Source organism: Siphateles boraxobius, unplaced genomic scaffold, assembly GCF_051911475.1.
Source record: "Siphateles boraxobius isolate OS27281-9 unplaced genomic scaffold, OSU_SipBor_1 19, whole genome shotgun sequence".
NCBI lineage: Eukaryota > Metazoa > Chordata > Actinopteri > Cypriniformes > Leuciscidae > Siphateles > Siphateles boraxobius.
This window is the reverse complement of record NW_027508799.1, coordinates 2,013,803-2,032,361: the sequence shown is the minus strand read 5'-3', so window position 1 is coordinate 2,032,361 and position 18,559 is coordinate 2,013,803. Positions and strand designations below refer to the sequence as shown.

General features: G+C 48.2%; 6 non-coding genes across 6 annotated transcripts; all 6 read right to left on the bottom strand.

Moving 5' to 3' along the window:
- Positions 1-3,208: 3,208 nt before the first annotated feature.
- Positions 3,209-3,280, bottom strand: trnaq-cug (transfer RNA glutamine (anticodon CUG)). The gene has a single exon. It is a non-coding gene; the product is annotated as a tRNA-Gln (tRNA).
- Positions 3,281-3,521: 241 nt separating this feature from the next.
- Positions 3,522-3,593, bottom strand: trnaq-uug (transfer RNA glutamine (anticodon UUG)). The gene has a single exon. It is a non-coding gene; the product is annotated as a tRNA-Gln (tRNA).
- Positions 3,594-3,683: 90 nt separating this feature from the next.
- Positions 3,684-3,756, bottom strand: trnaf-gaa (transfer RNA phenylalanine (anticodon GAA)). The gene has a single exon. It is a non-coding gene; the product is annotated as a tRNA-Phe (tRNA).
- A 256-nt stretch (positions 3,757-4,012) lies between these two features.
- Positions 4,013-4,084, bottom strand: trnap-agg (transfer RNA proline (anticodon AGG)). Its single transcript has one exon. It is a non-coding gene; the product is annotated as a tRNA-Pro (tRNA).
- An 11,208-nt stretch (positions 4,085-15,292) lies between these two features.
- trnaf-gaa (transfer RNA phenylalanine (anticodon GAA)) lies at positions 15,293-15,365 on the bottom strand. The gene has a single exon. It is a non-coding gene; the product is annotated as a tRNA-Phe (tRNA).
- Positions 15,366-18,130: 2,765 nt separating this feature from the next.
- On the bottom strand, positions 18,131-18,202 carry trnaq-cug (transfer RNA glutamine (anticodon CUG)). Its single transcript has one exon. It is a non-coding gene; the product is annotated as a tRNA-Gln (tRNA).
- Between the last annotated feature and the right edge of the window lie 357 nt (positions 18,203-18,559).

Genomic DNA, 18,559 nt, shown 5'->3' with positions numbered 1-18,559 from the left:
CTTAAAGCGCAATTTTTTGATTAAATCTACTATTAAAAGGTAGCCAGTGCAAAGTTTCCAGCACAGAGGAAAAGCGGCCTCTTTTTTTGTGGTCATTGGAAATCACGCTGCAGGACCTGCACACGAATAATGAGAAGCTTACTTACAGGAGCCTGGTCTGCAACACTGGACCCAGTTGATGTTGCAGGAGCAGAGGCAGCACTTGGCTGGACAGAAGGCTGTGGAGGAGACTGCAGAGGAGGCTGAGCAGTGCGCAGAGGAGGAGACTGCAGAGGGGCTGGGCAGGGCGCAGAGGAGGAGACTGCAGAGGAGGCTGGGCAGGCCGCAGAGGAGGAGACTGCAGAGGAGGCTGGGCAGGGCGCTGCAGTCCTGTGGGTGGCTGTAGTGAGGATGGTCCTGGTGCAAAAGGAACAGGGGTTGAAGGCCTTGCTGGAAAGATTGGAGTTGCTCTTTCCAGTGGACAGGAAGCTCTGCAGGCAGTGGTGGTAAGTAACGAAGTAGAAATACTTCGTTACTTTACTTAAGTATTTTTTTCGGGGATCTGTACTTTACTTGAGTATGTTTTATTTGCATCTACTTTTACTCTTACTCCACTACAATATTAAAGACAAAGTTTACTTTTTACTCCGTTACATTTCCCAATGCTCGCTCCAAGTATTTAATACACTGGCTTTCCAAACCAATGAAAAACTTGGTTTTATTTTGAAAAAAAAAACGCACGAGCTCTTTGCAAGCATACACTCTCATTAGCAGTCAGTTCGCCATTGTGGAAGATGACCGCAGAAACAGGTGAAGGTGCAGCTCTGCCCAGCAATGATCCTGAGATCCCTTGTATCTTGCACATCTTCTGTTTGATGCAGCTAATGTTATGGAACATGTCTATTGCAGAGCTGCCAACTCTCACTCATTCAGTGTGAGACTCACGCAATTGACACTTTCCACACGCTCTCACGACACACATCCATTTTCTCACACAGAGAAAAATCGCGAAGCAAAGAGGACATTGACACCGACAGACAGGACAGAGTGGGTTACTTTTGATATGAAATAAATTCTCAGCTCTCAGATTCTGTCAATTTTATTACGAAATTCAAACAATAAATACCATTTTGGAGCTTTTAAATGTGACGTGACAGATAGCTAGCGCCTGCTATGGGGTGCCGTTAATCTCTTTACTACTAGTTAATTGTAAATAAAAGCAAATGAACAATAATAGGTAGCCTGTGTTGAAAGATACAGTACAACTTACCGAAATGTATATACCTTATGCATAATATCAATAAATCAGTGTTTTTCAACCGCAGGAAGAGGTCAGTAAAACAGCTGGAGAACAATATATTACATAACGTTACATTTACCTCAGAAAAAAAAAAAAAAAAACATTTAATGACCATAGCACGTTAGTTTGCTAGAAAAATTTGTATTTTATAATATATTTAATATTAGTATAAATTAGTATTTTGCTAAATATGTGCACTATATATTTATTATATTTTTTACTTATATCATTAAAATATTATAAAGTTGTTATTATAATAAAAATCACATGTATTTTTAACATGTAATAATACCAGCTGACAGGGCTCTCTGTAGCCTATGTTTACAGAATTAGGTGAGATTTTCTTAATTTAAAAATTAACATGCATCTACTGTACCAAATATTTATGAAAATGAATCTATATTGAATCAAGATCGGAATCAAACCACAATAATTGAATTGAAATTGTAAAATTTGTATCAAAGAATGGCCTACCAGTCATTGCACCATAATATGCTGTCACTAAACTTAATGAAATTGTTTAGAATTGATGCAAGGTGCTTCATTGTCTCTTATGATTGCAAATCTAACAAATTCTTAATTGCAGTATCTAATAATTTGTTCAATTAAAACATTGCATATCACTCCCAAAACAATTGATCTGTTTAATTATTTATATTTATAGTTTGAATATTTACTTTTTACTTTCGGTACTTAAGTACGTTTTAAATCGGATACTTTTGTACTTTTACTCAAGTGATGTTTGAATGGAGGACTTTCTACTTTTACTGGAGTAATTTTTTATTTAGGTATATATACTTTTACTCGAGTATAATTTTTGAGTACTTTTACCACCCCTGTCTGCAGGCGACTGGGACACCTGGCCAGGGGTCCACAATGCTGGAGGAGCAGGATAAGGGGCAGGAGCAAGGGCAGTAGCACGAGCCGGGGCAGGAGCAGGGCCTCTGGAGCCTGCAGTGGCTGGAGAAAAAAGAAAAAACTTACCCACTTACAGGGTTTGGCTGGAGACAAAATCTTTTGTGCCAGCTGTGAAGCAAATAAATGCTTCCCCCGCGCCAACAGGGCCTACACATTGGTCGCCAGCAGTGGCCTGTTCTTAGTGGCAGTAGGTGGAGGAGGAACAGACACAGTGGCAGTGGGCACAGCATCAGTGAGGACAGATGCAGTGGGCACAGTGGTGGTGGGCACGTGGGCTGGAGTAATGTATATAATAATGTAATGAATGACACAAAAAAATACTAAATTAACAACAACAAAAAAATGGTTTAAGGAGGATATAGCTTAATTAGCGGTCGGCTAATTATCTTGACAGTAGTGGCATGTTTTTTACTGTATATCATGGTAAAGTTGCAGGTTCACATGTACAGAAGAAAACGTGTGCTATTACACGCTAGCTGGCTTTATTGCCATGTTTAATTGTCTAAAAACAAACACTGTTTATGAATAAATAATGATCGATTATAGAGTCGTGAAGAATAGACTTACCTGTTGCAAAGATTGCAAAGATGACGATAATAACAGTGGTCGCCGATTGGTCAAAAGTAAGCCACAGGAGCAGAGCCAGGAGAGAAACGCGATTGGTCAAAAGTAAGCCACAGGAGAGAAAGGCGATTGGTCAAAAGTAAGCCACAGGAGAGAAACACGATTGGTCAAAAGTAAGCCACAGGAGAGAACGCGATTGGTCAAAAGTAAGCCACAGCAGAGAAACACAATTGGCTCACGTGGGCTTACTTTGGGCTTACTTTGGCTCAATCGGTAGGAAGCAGTAGGCGCAAGCGAGAGGTAGTGGGATCGATGCCTGCATTCTCCAGTGCTGTCCATCCTTTTTACGCCCCACTTCAAGGGGCACTACCTAGATGAGCTCTTGCGGCTCAGTGCTGCCGAAAAAGTTTTTTCGAACGAGGTACTGCACACATTCCTGGCAAAAGCAGGTCCCACCGAGATTTGAACTCGGATTGCTGGATTCAGAGCCCAGAGTGCTAACCATTACACCATGGAACCTTGGCGTGTGTCAACTTTTCCCATGAGCAGCAGAGATTTAAGTCATTGAGTCCAGAAGCACGATAGCAAGGATTTAAGTCATTGAGTCCAGAAGCACGATAGCAAGGAGCAAATGAAGCCTTTGCTTTTTAAGCCCATGTTTCCCCAATTCCGACTCAGTTTGAGAGTGCCAATTTCACCGCCACGTCAGCAGTTGCGCATCACTTCTGTTTCTTCCCTCCCTTCCGCAAAGAACCTAAAAAGGTTCCACCGAGATTTGAACTCGGATTTCTGGATTCAAAGCCCAGAGTGCTAATCATTACACCATGGAACCAACACACTCTGCTAGCTGGCTGTCTGAGAGGGAGATAGCGATGAGGCTAGGTGGAATCAGGTAGACTAAAAGAGGCGGACGTGGTTCCTCTGCCGAAACCCGGTATTGAACCAGGGACCTTTAGATCTTCAGTCTAACGCTCTCCCAACTGAGCTATTTCGGCCAGATACTTGTATGGTTTAGCCAGCAGGGATGTCTGGGAGACCGCCCGTCATTTTCGAGAAGAGCAGAGCGAAGGTCCCAGAGAGAAAATGAGTGGCCCGTACGGGGATGAAAACCCGCCACCTTGGCGTTATTAGCACCACGCTCTAAGCAACTGAGCTAACCGGCCTCTCTCTGGCACATTTTATCCCCAATTTCTCACAAATATCCTGGTTGCCCTAATCAGGCTGAAGAGATTAAAAGCAAAGCCTAATAATGGGCTCGTCTGGGATTTGAACCCGGGACCTCTCGCACCCTAAGCGAGAATCATACCCCTAGACCAACGAGCCGAAACATACATCCTCCCTGCTGCTGCCGGGCCGCAAACATTTCAGCTTCCATGGCTTAAAGCGCAATTTTTTGATTAAATCTACTATTAAAAGGTAGCCAGTGCAAAGTTTCCAGCACAGAGGAAAAGCGGCCTCTTTTTTTGTGGTCATTGGAAATCACGCTGCAGGACCTGCACACGAATAATGAGAAGCTTACTTACAGGAGCCTGGTCTGCAACACTGGACCCAGTTGATGTTGCAGGAGCAGAGGCAGCACTTGGCTGGACAGAAGGCTGTGGAGGAGACTGCAGAGGAGGCTGAGCAGGGCGCAGAGGAGGAGACTGCAGAGGGGCTGGGCAGGGCGCAGAGGAGGAGACTGCAGAGGAGGCTGGGCAGGCCGCAGAGGAGGAGACTGCAGAGGAGGCTGGGCAGGGCGCTGCAGTCCTGTGGGTGGCTGTAGTGAGGATGGTCCTGGTGCAAAAGGAACAGGGGTTGAAGGCCTTGCTGGAAAGATTGGAGTTGCTCTTTCCAGTGGACAGGAAGCTCTGCAGGCGACTGGGACACCTGGCCAGGGGTCCACAATGCTGGAGGAGCAGGATAAGGGGCAGGAGCAAGGGCAGTAGCACGAGCCGGGGCAGGAGCAGGGCCTCTGGAGCCTGCAGTGGCTGGAGAAAAAAGAAAAAACTTACCCACTTACAGGGTTTGGCTGGAGACAAAATCTTTTGTGCCAGCTGTGAAGCAAATAAATGCTTCCCCCGCGCCAACAGGGCCTACACATTGGTCGCCAGCAGTGGCCTGTTCTTAGTGGCAGTAGGTGGAGGAGGAACAGACACAGTGGCAGTGGGCACAGCATCAGTGAGGACAGATGCAGTGGGCACAGTGGTGGTGGGCACGTGGGCTGGAGTAATGTATATAATAATGTAACGAATGACACAAAAAAATACTAAATTAACAACAACAAAAAAATGGTTTAAGGAGGATATAGCTTAATTAGCGGTCGGCTAATTATCTTGACAGTAGTGGCATGTTTTTTACTGTATATCATGGTAAAGTTGCAGGTTCACATGTACAGAATAAAACGTGTGCTATTACACGCTAGCTAGCTTTATTGGCATGTTTAATTGTCCAAAAACAAACACTGTTTATGAATGAATAATGATCGATTATACAGTCGTGAAGAATAGACTTACCTGTTGGAAAGATTGCAAAGATGACGATAATAATAGCGGTCGCCGATTGGTCAAAAGTAAGCCACAGGAGCAGAGCCAGGAGAGAAACGCGATTGGTCAAAAGTAAGCCACAGGAGAGAAAGGCGATTGGTCAAAAGTAAGCCACAGGAGAGAAAAACGATTGGTCAAAAGTAAGCCACAGGAGAGAACGCGATTGGTCAAAAGTAAGCCACAGCAGAGAAACACGATTGGCTCACGTGGGCTTACTTTGGGCTTACTTTGGCTCAATCGGTAGGAAGCAGTAGGCGCAAGCGAGAGGTAGTGGGATCGATGCCTGCATTCTCCAGTGCTGTCCATCCTTTTTACGCCCCCCTTCAAGGGGCACTACCTAGATGAGCTCTTGCGGCTCAGTGCTGCCGAAAATGTTTTTTCGAACGAGGTACTGCACACATTCCTGGCAAAAGCAGGTCCCACCGAGATTTGAACTCGGATCGCTGGATTCAGAGCCAAGAGTGCAAACCATTACACCATGGAACCTTGGCGTGTGTCAACTTTTCCCATGAGCAGGAGAGATTTAAATCATTGAGTCCAAAAGCACGATAGCAAGGAGCAAATGAAGCCTTTGCTTTTTAAGCCCATGTTTCCCCAATTCCGACTCTGTTTGAGATTGCCAATTTCACTGCCACATCAGCAGTTGCGCATCACCTCTGCTTTTTCCCACCCTTCCGCAAAGAACCTAAAAAGGTTCTACCGAGATTGGAACTTGGATCGCTGGATTCAAAGCCCAAAGTGCTAACCATTACACCATGGAACCAACACTTCCTGATAGCTGGCTGTCTGAGAGGCAGATAGCGATGAGGCTAGGTGGAATCAGGTAGACTAAAAGAGGCGGACGTGGACGTCATTGGAAATCACGCTGCAGCACCTGCACACGAATAATGAGAAGCTTAGATACAGGAGCCTGGTCTGCAACACTGGACCCACTTGATGTTGCAGGAGCAGAGGCAGCACTTGGCTGGACAGAAGGCTGTGGAGGAGACTGCAGAGGAGGCTGAACAGGGCGCAGAGGAGGAGACTGCAGAGGAGGCTGGGCAGGGCGCAGAGGAGGAGACTGCAGAGGAGGCTGGGCAGGGCGCAGAGGAGGAGACTGCAGAGGAGGCTGGGCAGGGCGCAGAGGAGGAGACTGCAGAGGAGGCTGGGCAGGGCGCTGCAGTCCTGTGGGTGGCTGTAGTGAGGATGGTCCTGGTGCAGAGGGACAGGGGTTGAAGGCCTTGCTGGAAAGATGGAAGTTGCTCTTTCCAGTGGACAGGAAGCTCTGCAGGCGACTGGGACACCTGGCCAGGGGTCCACAATGCTGGAGGAGCAGGATAAGGGGCAGGAGCAGGGGCAGTAGCACGAGCCGGGGCAGGAGCAGGGCCTCTCGAGCCTGCAGTGGCTGGAGCGTAAAAAAACACAACAAAATTATCTTATTGTTTTAGACTTTCACTGCATGACTTTCTCAGCTCTGCTGGACAGCTACTGCGATTACAAGGTTTACTGCAAAGCATGTATGATTAGTAGAGAGATGACAAGATGATGAAAAGATGGAAGGAAGCAGTGAAAATCATCCTGTTTTTCATCCAAGCACCATTAGAAGAAATACAAGAAGAAAAAAAGATGGGATCAGCCAAGTGTGAAGCGAAGCAGACCAAACACTACAACAGCCACTTATTCCAAGGGGAGTAAGGGAACCCAGGCTGTTCGTGGTATTTTGCCCATTAATTTAAGTTGCCATTGTCAGCACCGACACTTCGAGGTCCGCGTGCTCGAAATGGACGACACGAGCTGCTTATTCAGCGGTGCCGTGTCACTTTTCCAAAATCGCATATAAAGTGGCCGAGATTAGCATATATTACCATAGGCTCTCTGTGGACGCCTCTGGGGGTGCCATTGCACCGCGTGGGAGTCCACCAAGTGCTTTTGGGGTCCGCCAACTACCTACTCTTCACCATAGTCCTCCTCAGTACCACGAAGTGCCTATTTTGACCCCTAACCACCTATTTTCTTCTTCATTGCCACGAAGTGCCTATGGGGTCCCCTAACCACCTAAACTTCACCATAGTCTTCCTCAGTGCCACGAAGTGCCTATTTTGACCCCTAACCACCTATTTTCTTCTTCATTGCCACGAAGTGCCTATGGGGTCCCCTAACCACCTAAACTTCACCGTAGTCTTCCTCAGTACCACGAAGTGCCTATTTTGACCCCTAACCACCTATTTTCTTCTCCATTGCCACAAAGTGCCTATGGGGTCCCCTAACCACCTAAACTTCACCGTAGTCTTCCTCAGTACCACAAAGTGCCTATTTTGACCCCTAACCACCTGTTTTTTGTCTCAAGTCACTGTGTCTCTAACTCTGAGCCGAAAAGTCACAGGGCCTCGAAATTCGGCGTGAGGGTAGCCCAGCGGGCCCCGGGGCGAGATCCTTAGTTTCAAGGTTCTACGTGGTTCCCAAGTGTGCGTTTCGGCGGTTCGGCCTGATCCACACATGGTTCAGCTTTCTCCATCCCCCAGGGTCTTTCTGGGCCCCAGTGACAGCAGGCAGATCAAGTTTGGGGCCGCCAGGGCCCCCGGGGGCCGAACGGCAAAGCGTCCCACGTACAACTTATCCCATTGATTTTCATAGGTGTTCTGTGGACATTGGGCCACAAGTGGTTTTTTTGTGTGACTAGACGCTCCCCTCTCTGTGTGCCTTCCGGGGCCGAGTGACGCAGCTTTCCAAGAAGTTTCGGGCCCCTAGCACCTCCAGGGGCCGAACGAGGTTCAGTGACACGTGCAACTTATTCAATGCGATTTCACAGGTACTTGGTGGACGGTGGTCCGATCGGCCCGAAATTGACACGTACGTCCCGTCACGGGCCCCTGGGACGGGTTCTAGAGTTCCGCGTCCCTCTGACCTTTTTTCGCGCTAATTGGCCACCAATAGCCCCATGGAACAAGTTGCACGTGAGACGTCAAAAAAACAGGGGCCAAAAGGGGTCGAAAGGCACGGCGGTGGTCCGGGGGCCCCGGGTTCTAGATCACGGGTTTGGTGGTTCTAAATCGGTTCCGAGTATGTGTTTCAGCAAAACGGTTCGAAGGAAACGCCCGATCGGCCCGAAACTGACGTATGCGTCCCGTCACGGGCCCCTGGGACGGGTTCTAGAGTTCCGCGTCCAGAGCTGCTCGTTTGGCCAAAAAACACCCCCTTGACCTGGAAGCGCCTGTGAAGTTTGAACTGAACAAGTTGCACGTGGGAGGCCGAAAACACAGGGGTCGAAAGGTCGAACCGCCTCCAAATTCGGCGCCCTGGTAGTCGAGGGGCCCCCGGTTCTAGATCCCGGATCGCAGGGTTCTAGATCGGTTCCAAGTGTATCGTTTTTTTGTGCAAAAATCTCCTCACTTTTGGTTCTACAGAGCATATGTCTTTCTGTGTGTGCAAGAGGGCTGCCATTCATTGGACCATGTGCTCGGTGAAGGGTGGACAGAAAGGTCCGATCGGCCCGAAACCGACGTATGCATCCCGTCACGGGGCCCTGGGACGGGTTCTAGAGTTCCGAGTCCCTCTGACCTTTTTTCGCACTAATTGGCCACCAACAGCCCCATGGAATAAGTTGCACGTGGGACGTCAAATAAACAGGGGCCAAAAGGGGTCGAAAGGTCGCAGCGGCCCCAAATTCGGCACGACGGTTGTCCGGGGGCCCCCGGTTCTAGATCACGGGTTTGGTGGTTCTAGATCGGTTCTAAGTATGTGTTTCAGCAAAACGGTTCGAAGGAAACGCCCGACCGGCCCGAAACAGACATATGCGTCCCTTCACGGGCCCCGGGGACGGGGTTCTAGAGTTCCGTGCCCAAAACTGCTCGTTTGGCCGAAAAAAGCCCCCCTTGACCTGGAAGCGCCTGTGAAGTTTAAACTGAATAAGTTGCACGTGGGAGGGCGGAAATACAGGGGTCGAAAGGTCGCACCGCCTCCAAATTCGCCGCCCTGGTAGTCGAGGGGCCCCCGGTTCTAGATCCCGGATCGCAGGGTTCTAGATCGGTTCCAAGCGTATCATTTTTTAGTGCAAAAATCTCCTCACTTTGGTTCTACTGAGCATATGTCTTTCTGTGTGTGCAAGAGGGCTGCCATTAATTGGGCCATGTGCTCGGTGAAGGGTGGACAGAAAGGTCCGATCGCCCCGAAACTGACGTATGCGTCCCGTCACGGGGCCCTGGGACGGGTTCTAGAGTTCCGCGACCCTCTGACCTTTTTTCACGCTAATTGGCCACCAACAGCCCCATGGAATAAGTTGCACGTGGGACGTCAAAAAAACAGGGGCCAAAAGGGGTCGAAAGGTCGCAGCGGCCCCAAATTCGGCACGGCGGGGGTCCGGGGGCCCCCGGTTCTAGATCACGGATTTGGTGGTTCTAGGTCGGTTCTAAGTATGTGTTTCAGCCAAACGGTTTGAAGGAAACGCCCGATCGCCCCGAAACCGACACACGCGTCTCGTCACGGGCCCCGGGGACGGGTTCTAGAGTTCCCCGTCCCTCTGACTTTTTTTGGCGCTTATTGGCCACCAACAGCCCCATGGAATAAGTTGCACGTGGGACGTCAAATAAACAGTCGCCCTAAGGGGTCAAAAGGTCGTAGGACCTCGAGATTCGTCACGGACGACCGCCACGGGCCCCCGAATCGGGCCCCAGAGTATCGTGGCTCTAGATGCTCCCTGAGCCTAGTAGGCCCTCTAATCCTAACTGCTGAATTAACCCTAGCAGACACATGCTCCCATAGAGATCAATGGGAGACAGAGAGGTGCATAAAAAATAGCTAAAAATAAACTTGGCATGTCTCAACCTAGCCCGCTCGGTCTGTCGCAGAGGGCCACGCGACGCAACTTTATGCCGAGTTTGGGGCCCCTCGGACCCCCGGGGGCTGCGCGGGAGCCACTGACACGTGCAACTTATCCCATTCATTTTCATAGGCGTTTGGTGGACATCCGCACGTAACGGTCCCAATAGCTCCGAATGGCTCCAATTTGAAATCTGTGGCCCCTCAGGGTCCCCTCAGACGGTCCGCAAAGACTGGGGTCCGTAGTACCCCGTTAAGTGCGTTAGAGTCAAAAACAGCATCCCACCTGTAACCTATTTGACTGGTGCCCTAAATGCTGTCCGTGGACAGTCCATTTTTAGGCTAATTATGCATAATTAATAGCTTTAATGTACATCAGTGTGTTGTATTGTGGCCCCTGTGTGGTGTACAGTAGGTTTCACCTAATAAAACCACTGTAATTATGAAATATGACCTATTAATGCATTGACCACGGGCAGCCTATTTGGACCCCGTCAAATAAGTTGCAGGTGGGACTTCACCACATGTGATGAAATCGCCTAATCTTTACGGGGATTCACCCGCTGAAAATGTCTAAGTAAAAAACAGCATCCCACCTGTAGCTTATTCGACAGGGTCCAAATAGGCTGTTCATGGACAGTCCATTCGTGATCACATATGCGGTCAGTGGGACGAATAGGCTGTCCATGGTCAGTGGGCAGGGCCACGGGCTGTCACTTAGATTGGCCGTGGACGAACAGGCCGTTCGTGGTCACACAGGCTGTCAGTGGGATGAATAGGCTGTTCGTGGTCACATATGCGGTCAGTGGGATGAATAGGCTGTTCGTGGTCACATAGGTGGTCAGTGGGATGAATAGGCTGTTCGTGGTCACATAGGCGGTCAGTGGGATGAATAGGCTGTACGTGGTCAGTGGGCAGGGCCACAGGCTGTCATTTAGATTGGCCGTGGACGAACAGGCCGTTCGTGGTCAAATAGGCGGTCAGTGGGACGAATAGGCTGTCCATGGTCAGTGGGCAGGGCCACATGCTGTCACTTAGATTGGCCGTGGACCTAACAGGCCGTTCGTGGTCACATAGGCAGTCAGTGGGATGAATAGGCTATTCGTGGTCACATAGGCGGTCAGTGGGATGAATAGGCTGTCCATGGTCACTGGGCAGGGCCACGGGCTGTCACTTAGATTGGCCGTGGACCTAACAGGCCGTTCGTTGTCACATAGGCAGTCAGTGGGACGAACAGGCTGTTCGTGGTCACATATGCGGTCAGTGGGATGAATAGGCTGTTCGTGGTCACTTAGGTGGTCAGTGGGATGAATAGGCTGTTCGTGGTCACATAGGCGGTCAGTGGGATGAATAGGCTGTACGTGGTCAGTGGGCAGGGCCACGGGCTGTCATTTAGATTGGCCGTGGACGAACAGGCCGTTCGTGGTCACATAGGCTGTCAGTGGGACGAATAGGCTGTCCTTGGTCACTGAGCAGGGCCACGGGCTGTCATTTAGATTGGCCGTGGACGAACAGGCCGTTCGTGGTCACACAGGCGGTCAGTGGGACGAATAGGCTGTCCGTGGTCACACAGGCGGTCAGGGGGACGAATAGGCCGTTCGTGGTCACATAGGTGGTCAGTGGGATGAATAGGCTGTTCGTGGTCACACAGGCGGTCAGGGGGACGAATAGGCCGTTCGTGGTCACATAGGTGGTCGGTGGGATGAATAGGCTGTTCGTGGTCACACAGGCGGTCAGGGGGACGAATAGGCCGTTCGTGGTCACATAGGTGGTCGGTGGGATGAATAGGCCGTTCGTGGTCACACAGGCGGTCAGGGGGACGAATAGGCCGTTCGTGGTCACATAGGTGGTCGGTGGGATGAATAGGCCGTTCGTGGTCACATAGGTGGTTAGGGGGACGAATAGGCTGTTCGTGTCAGTGGGCGGGGCCCCGGGCCGTCACTTTGGTTGGCCGTGGGCGAAAAGGCCGTTCGTGGTCACACAGGCGGTAAGGGGGACGAATAGGCTGTTCGTGTCAGTGGGCGTGGTCAGGGGGCGGTCCCAGGCTGTTCGCAGGTCACAGGTGGGACGAACGGGCGCTTCGTGGTCAGTGGGTGTGGTCAGGGAATTGCGCGAAAAGGCGGTCAGGGGGATGCGCGTGCGCTCCGTGGACGCCCGCCCGCAACCTGTTCGCCGCGCGTCGGATCGACTGCGGGTGGTCGGCGAGTCGCCCCCTTGTGGCCGATGCCCGGATTGCGAGCGAGGGGGCCGGATTTCGTCGTCCTCCCGCGGGGCCCCCGAGGCCCCCGGGCCCGAGGCGACGCCTCTGGCCCGCCCCGTCGGGCCCCCCCTGCGGCCTGGCGCCGTCGGCCGGGCCCCGAAAAATCATCTAGGGGGCGTCGCGCGGGGGTCCACTAACCTCCTACCACGAACTACCTTTTAAGCTGTCCGCGGACCCCTTCCCTAACGTGGTGGCCTAAAGAGAGTGGGGGAAGTTTGAGATGACAAGAATGAGCTTTAGTCAATGATTACGATAAAAAATGAAATAAAACCTTTTACATACACCTTTAAATTATCTTTTTTCCTTTGAGGATGTTCACTCAAAGAGTGAATGTAGATTGACACCTGAGAAGTGCCATTCCTCTGTGTTGTGAAATAAAATAATATGTCATTTAAAAAATACTGTTTTGTTTTATTTGTAAATGTTTGTAAAATATTGTTTAAGATTTACATACCTTGAGGAAGTTGTTCCTCAGCTTGCGAGGCTACAGTTGCCATCTCCAGGTCATCTTCCTCCTCAAAAAAATCCGTAGCAGCAGAGTCTGTAAAATAACATAAAACACTAAGCACATGTCACCAACACACTTGTATGCGTTAAGTGATACTCACCACATGTAAAGAGCTGTCTCCGGGCTGCGGACTCAGACGCAGGTGGTACACGTGGTCCTGCAGCTGTTGAACACGTATTTTCGTTAGACATATATACTGCATAATATATACTGTAATGATTTTAAAGCTTGCAAATCACTTACAGGGTTTGGCTGGAGACAAAATCTTTTGTGCCAGCTGTGAAGCAGATGAATGCTTCCCCCACGCCAACAGGGCCTTCACATTGGTCGCCAGCAGTGGGCTGTTCTTAGTGGCAGTAGGTGGAGGAGGAACAGACACAGTGGCAGTGGGCACAGCAGCAGTGAGGACAGATGCAATGGGCACAGTGGTGGTGGGCACGTGGGCTAGAGCCTGCCTCTTCAGCACGTATGGTTTGAAAAGGGCCATATTGGTGTTAGGCCTGGCCTTTGCCTTCTTCAGGTAGGTGATGAGAGCCTGGGCCTCCTTGCTTGGGTCCTCATACACCTCCTTCATTGACCTACCCTTAAAATCCCCAAACTCCACCATCAGACATCCAGAGTCTCCTGTCCTCTGGGCCTCCTGCAGCATGACCTGTTTTTTTCTGATACACCTCTACAGCCTCGCCTACCTCCCTGATCTGCGAGGTGTATCTGAGGAACAGGTGTTTGTTGTCCGACAGCGGGTTGTCCCTCTCCTCCTCCCCCAAAACGCTGCTGACCAGATAGCAGGCATACCACAGTGAGTTCTTCAGCAGCCACAGGAACCTCTGACCCTGGTGTTTCCCAAACTGGATCTTGCAGTGAGCCAGAACCAGGAACTGGTCTCCAGGATTCCCTCCATTCTGCCTCACAAAGGCAGTGGCCTCAGCCAGGACCTCCTCTTTACACCTGGCCCTCCCTGCCAACACGATCTTCCTCCTATTGGCCTCCTCAGTTGGCCCCATAAGGAGTTGACCCTCAGAGGTTCTTCGTAAAACCGGGTATGCATACATAATCTGAAAGGACACAGGCATAAACAGAACGTTACATAGCTGTCATATTCCAACTGAAAGTATTTTACTACAGCATTTTTTTTATGTAATTAATTATTATAATATTATAATAATTAATGATTATTATTATTATGAGCATAAGCATTATTGTTTTTTATACAACTGTGAATCACTTTGAATTGCCTTGTGTACAAATTGTAAATAGTGTGATGAACTAATTAATAAGAAAATAAATAACACTTCTTGGTACAATCTTGCTGGTATCATGCCATGCTTAAATCGTTTTGTTTTGTTTAGCTTTTGTGGCAGAGATTACTAAGAAACACCAAATATAACATAAAGGCGTTTATGACAATTCATAATAATATGATCATCAAACAGATCTAAAACTTAAAATGGTATATCAAATCGTTTTGGTATATCTTTTATAACATAGTTGAGAATCATTTGTTGAAACAAAAAAACACTTGTTTTTGCCTATTCATGTCTTTTTAAATATGTATAACATAGTATTTAAAAAGATAACATAAATATGTATACTGGTGTATAACATAGTATAGTATAACATATATGAATTAAACTTTTTTTTTTAAAGGTTTTAGTAAAAATCTTCTTGTGCTCAAAATAATGTAATGAATGACAAAAATGAGGATGGAGGAATCGAATGAAAGCTTTTTTATACATTGGAATACTTGATCACTCGAGCGTCACTTCATAGCGTCATCAGCAGCGCACAAAGGATCTGCCCTCATGTTGTTGCAGTTTGTTTATTTAAGAAATTCATAATAAATAATAATAAAGCAAGATACCCTGTTGAAATATGTGTAATGTGTGGTTTATATAAACTGCAAAGGTAAAGTATACTTTAAAACAGATTGTGACCGATGTGAAGGGGGAGGAGAATGTATACGTGCGTCACGTTTAGTCAATAAAACACTTCCGCATAGGATACACCTGTGTATCCTCGCTCATGACTCCTCTGAAAGCCTCCTCACTCCTCGATCCTCGCCTCCTCGCGGTGCAATTAGGTAATTGAGATGTCCTTCAAGATGGCTGAGCTCGATCGGTTTCCGGGTCATAGGATGGAGGACAGAGGAACGAGGAGACGAGGAGGGATATTGAGAAGCACCCTATGTTTCCCCAATTCCGACTCGGTTTGAGAGTGCCAATTTCACCGCCACGTCAGCAGTTGCGCATCACCTCTGTTTTTTCCCTCCCTTCCGCGAAGAACCTAAAAAGGTTCTACCGAGATTTGAACTCGGATCGCCACCTAGCCCAGAGTGCTAACCATTACACCATGGAACCAACACACCCTCCCAGCTGTCTGTCTGAGAGGCAGATAGCGATGAGGCTAGGTGGAATCAGGTAGCCTAAAGGAGGCGGGCGTGGTTCCTCTGCCGAAACCCGAGATTGAACCAGGGACCTTTAGATCTTCAGTCTAACACTCTCCCAACTGAGCTATTTCGGCCAGGTACTTGTGCTGTTTAGCCTGGCAAATGAAGGTCCCACCGAGATTTGAATTCGGATCACTGGATTCAGAGCCCAGAGTGCGAACCCTTACACCATGGAACCTCGGCGTGTGTCAACTTTTCCCATGTGGTGCAGAGATGTAAGTCATTCAGTCCAGAAGCGCGATAGCAAGGAGCAAAAGAAGCCTTTGCTTTTTAAGCCCATGTTTCCCCAATTCCGACTCGGTTTGAGAGTGCCAATTTCACCGCCACGTCAGCAGTTGCACATCACCTCTGTTTTTCCCCTCCCTTCCGCAAAGATCCTAAAAAGGTTCCACCGAGATTTTAACTCGAATCGCTGGATTCAAAGTCCCAGGAGTCCTGTGGGTGGCTGTAGTGAGGATGGTCTTGGTGCAGAGGGACAGGGGTTGAAAGCCTTGCTGGAAAGATGGGAGTTGCTCTTTCCAGTGGACAGGAAGCTCTGCAGGCGACTGGGACACCTGGCCAGGGGTCCACAATGCTGGAGGAGCAGGATAAGAGGCAGGAGCAGGGGCAGTAGCACGAGCCGGGGCAGGAGCAGGGCCTCTCGAGCCTGCAGTGGCTGGAGAAAAAAGAAAAAACTTACCCACTTACAGGGTTTGGCTGGAGACAAAATCTTTTAAGCCAGCTGTGAAGCAAATAAATGCTTCCCCCGCGCCAACAGGGCCTTCACATTGGTCGCCAGCAGTGGGCTGTTCTTAGTGGCAGTAGGTGGAGGAGGAACAGACACAGTGGCAGTGGGCACAGCAGCAGTGAGGACAGATGCAGTGGGCACAGTGGCGGTGGGCACGTGGGCTGGAGCCTGCCTCTTCAGCACGTATGCTTTGAAAAGGGCCATATTGGTGTTAGGCCCGGCCTTTGCCTTCTTCAGGTAGGTGATGAGAGCCTGGGCCTCCTTGCTTGGGTCCTCATACACCTCCTTTATTGACCTACCCTTAAAATCCCCAAACTCCACCATCAGACACCAAGAGTCTCCTGTCCTGTGGGCATCCTGCAGCATGGCCTGTTTTTTTCTGATACACCTCTACAGCCTCGCCTACCTCCCTGATCTGCGAGGTGTATCTGAGGAACAGGTGTTTGTTGTCCGACAGCGGGTTGTCCCTCTCCTCCTCCCCCAAAATGCTGCTGACCAGATAGCAGGCATACCACAGTGAGTTCTTCAGCAGCCACAGGAACCTCTGACCCTGGTGTTTCCCAAACTGGATCTTGCAGTGAGCCAGAACCAGGAACTGGTCTCCAGGATTCCCTCCATTCTGCCTCACAAAGGCAGTGGCCTCAGCCAAGACCTCCTCTTTACACCTGGCCCTCCCTGCCAACACGATCTTCCTCCTATTGGCCTCCTCAGTTGGCCCCATAAGGAGTCGACCCTCAGAGGTTCTTCGTAAAACCGGGTATGCATACATAATCTGAAAGGACACAGGCATAAACAGAACGTTACATAGCTGTCATATTCCAACTGAAAGTATTTTACTACAGCATTTTTTTTATGTAATTAATTATTATAATATTATAATAATTAATGATTATTATTATTATGAGCATAAGCATTATTGTTTTTTTATACAACTGTGAATCACTTTGAATTGCCTTGTGTACAAATTGTAAATAGTGTGATGAACTAATTAATAAGAAAATAAATAACACTTCTTGGTACAATCTTGTTGGTATCATGCCATGCTTAAATTGTTTTGTTTTGTTTAGCTTTTGTGGCAGAGATTACTAAGAAACACCAAATATAACATAAAGGCGTTTATGACAATTCATAATAATATGATCATCAAACAGATCTAAAACTTAAAATGGTATATCAAATCGTTTTGGTATATCTTTTATAACATAGTTGAGAATCATTTGTTGAAACAAAAAAACACTTGTTTTTGCCTATTCATGTCTTTTTAAATATGTATAACATAGTATTTAAAAAGATAACATAAATATGTATACTGGTGTATAACATAGTATAGTATAACATATATGAATTAAACTTTTTTTTTGAAGGTTTTAGTAAAAATCTTCTTGTGCTCAAAATAATGTAATGAATGACACAAAAAATACTAAATTAACAACAACAAAAAAATGGTTTAAGGAGGATATAGCTTAATTAGCGGTCGGCTAATTATCTTGACAGTAGTGACAATTTTTTTTACTGTATATCATGGTAAAGTTGCAGGTTCACATGTACAGAAGAAAACGTGTGCTATTACACGCTAGCTGGCTTTATTGCCATGTTTAATTGTCTAAAAACAAACACTGTTTATGAATAAATAATGATCGATTATAGAGTCGTGAAGAATAGACTTACCTGTTGCAAAGATTGCAAAGATGACGATAATAACAGCGGTCGCCGATTGGTCAAAAGTAAGCCACAGGAGCAGAGCCAGGAGAGAAACGCGATTGGTCAAAAGTAAGCCACAGGAGAGAAAGGCGATTGGTCAAAAGTAAGCCACAGGAGAGAAACACGATTGGTCAAAAGTAAGCCACAGGAGAGAACAAGATTGGTCAAAAGTAAGCTACAGCAGAGAAACACAATTGGCTCACGTGGGCTTACTTTGGGCTTACTTTGGCTCAATCGGTAGGAAGCAGTAGGCGCAAGCGAGAGGTAGTGGGATCAATGCCTGCATTCTCCAGTGCTGTCCATCCTTTTTACGCCCCACTTCAAGGGGCACTACCTAGATGAGCTCTTGCGGCTCAGTGCTGCCGAAAAAGTTTTTTCGAACGAGGTACTGCACACATTCCTGGCAAAAGCAGGTCCCACCGAGATTTGAACTCGGATCGCTGGATTCAGAGCCCAGAGTGCTAACCATTACACGATAGAACCTTGGCGTGTGTCAACTTTTCCCATGAGCAGCAGAGATTTAAGTCATTGAATCCAGAAGCACGATAGCAAGGATTTAAGTCATTGAGTCCAGAAGCACGATAGCAAGGAGCAAATGAAGCCTTTGCTTTTTAAGCCCATGTTTCCCCAATTCCGACTCGGTTTGAGAGTGCCAATTTCACCGCCACGTCAGCAGTTGCGCATCACCTCTGTTTTTTCCCTCCCTTCCGCAAAGAACCTAAAAAGGTTCCACCGAGATTTGAACTCAGATTTCTGGATTCAAAGCCCAGAGTGCTAATCATTACACCATGGAACCAACACACTCTGCTAGCTGGCTGTCTGAGAGGCAGATAGCGATGA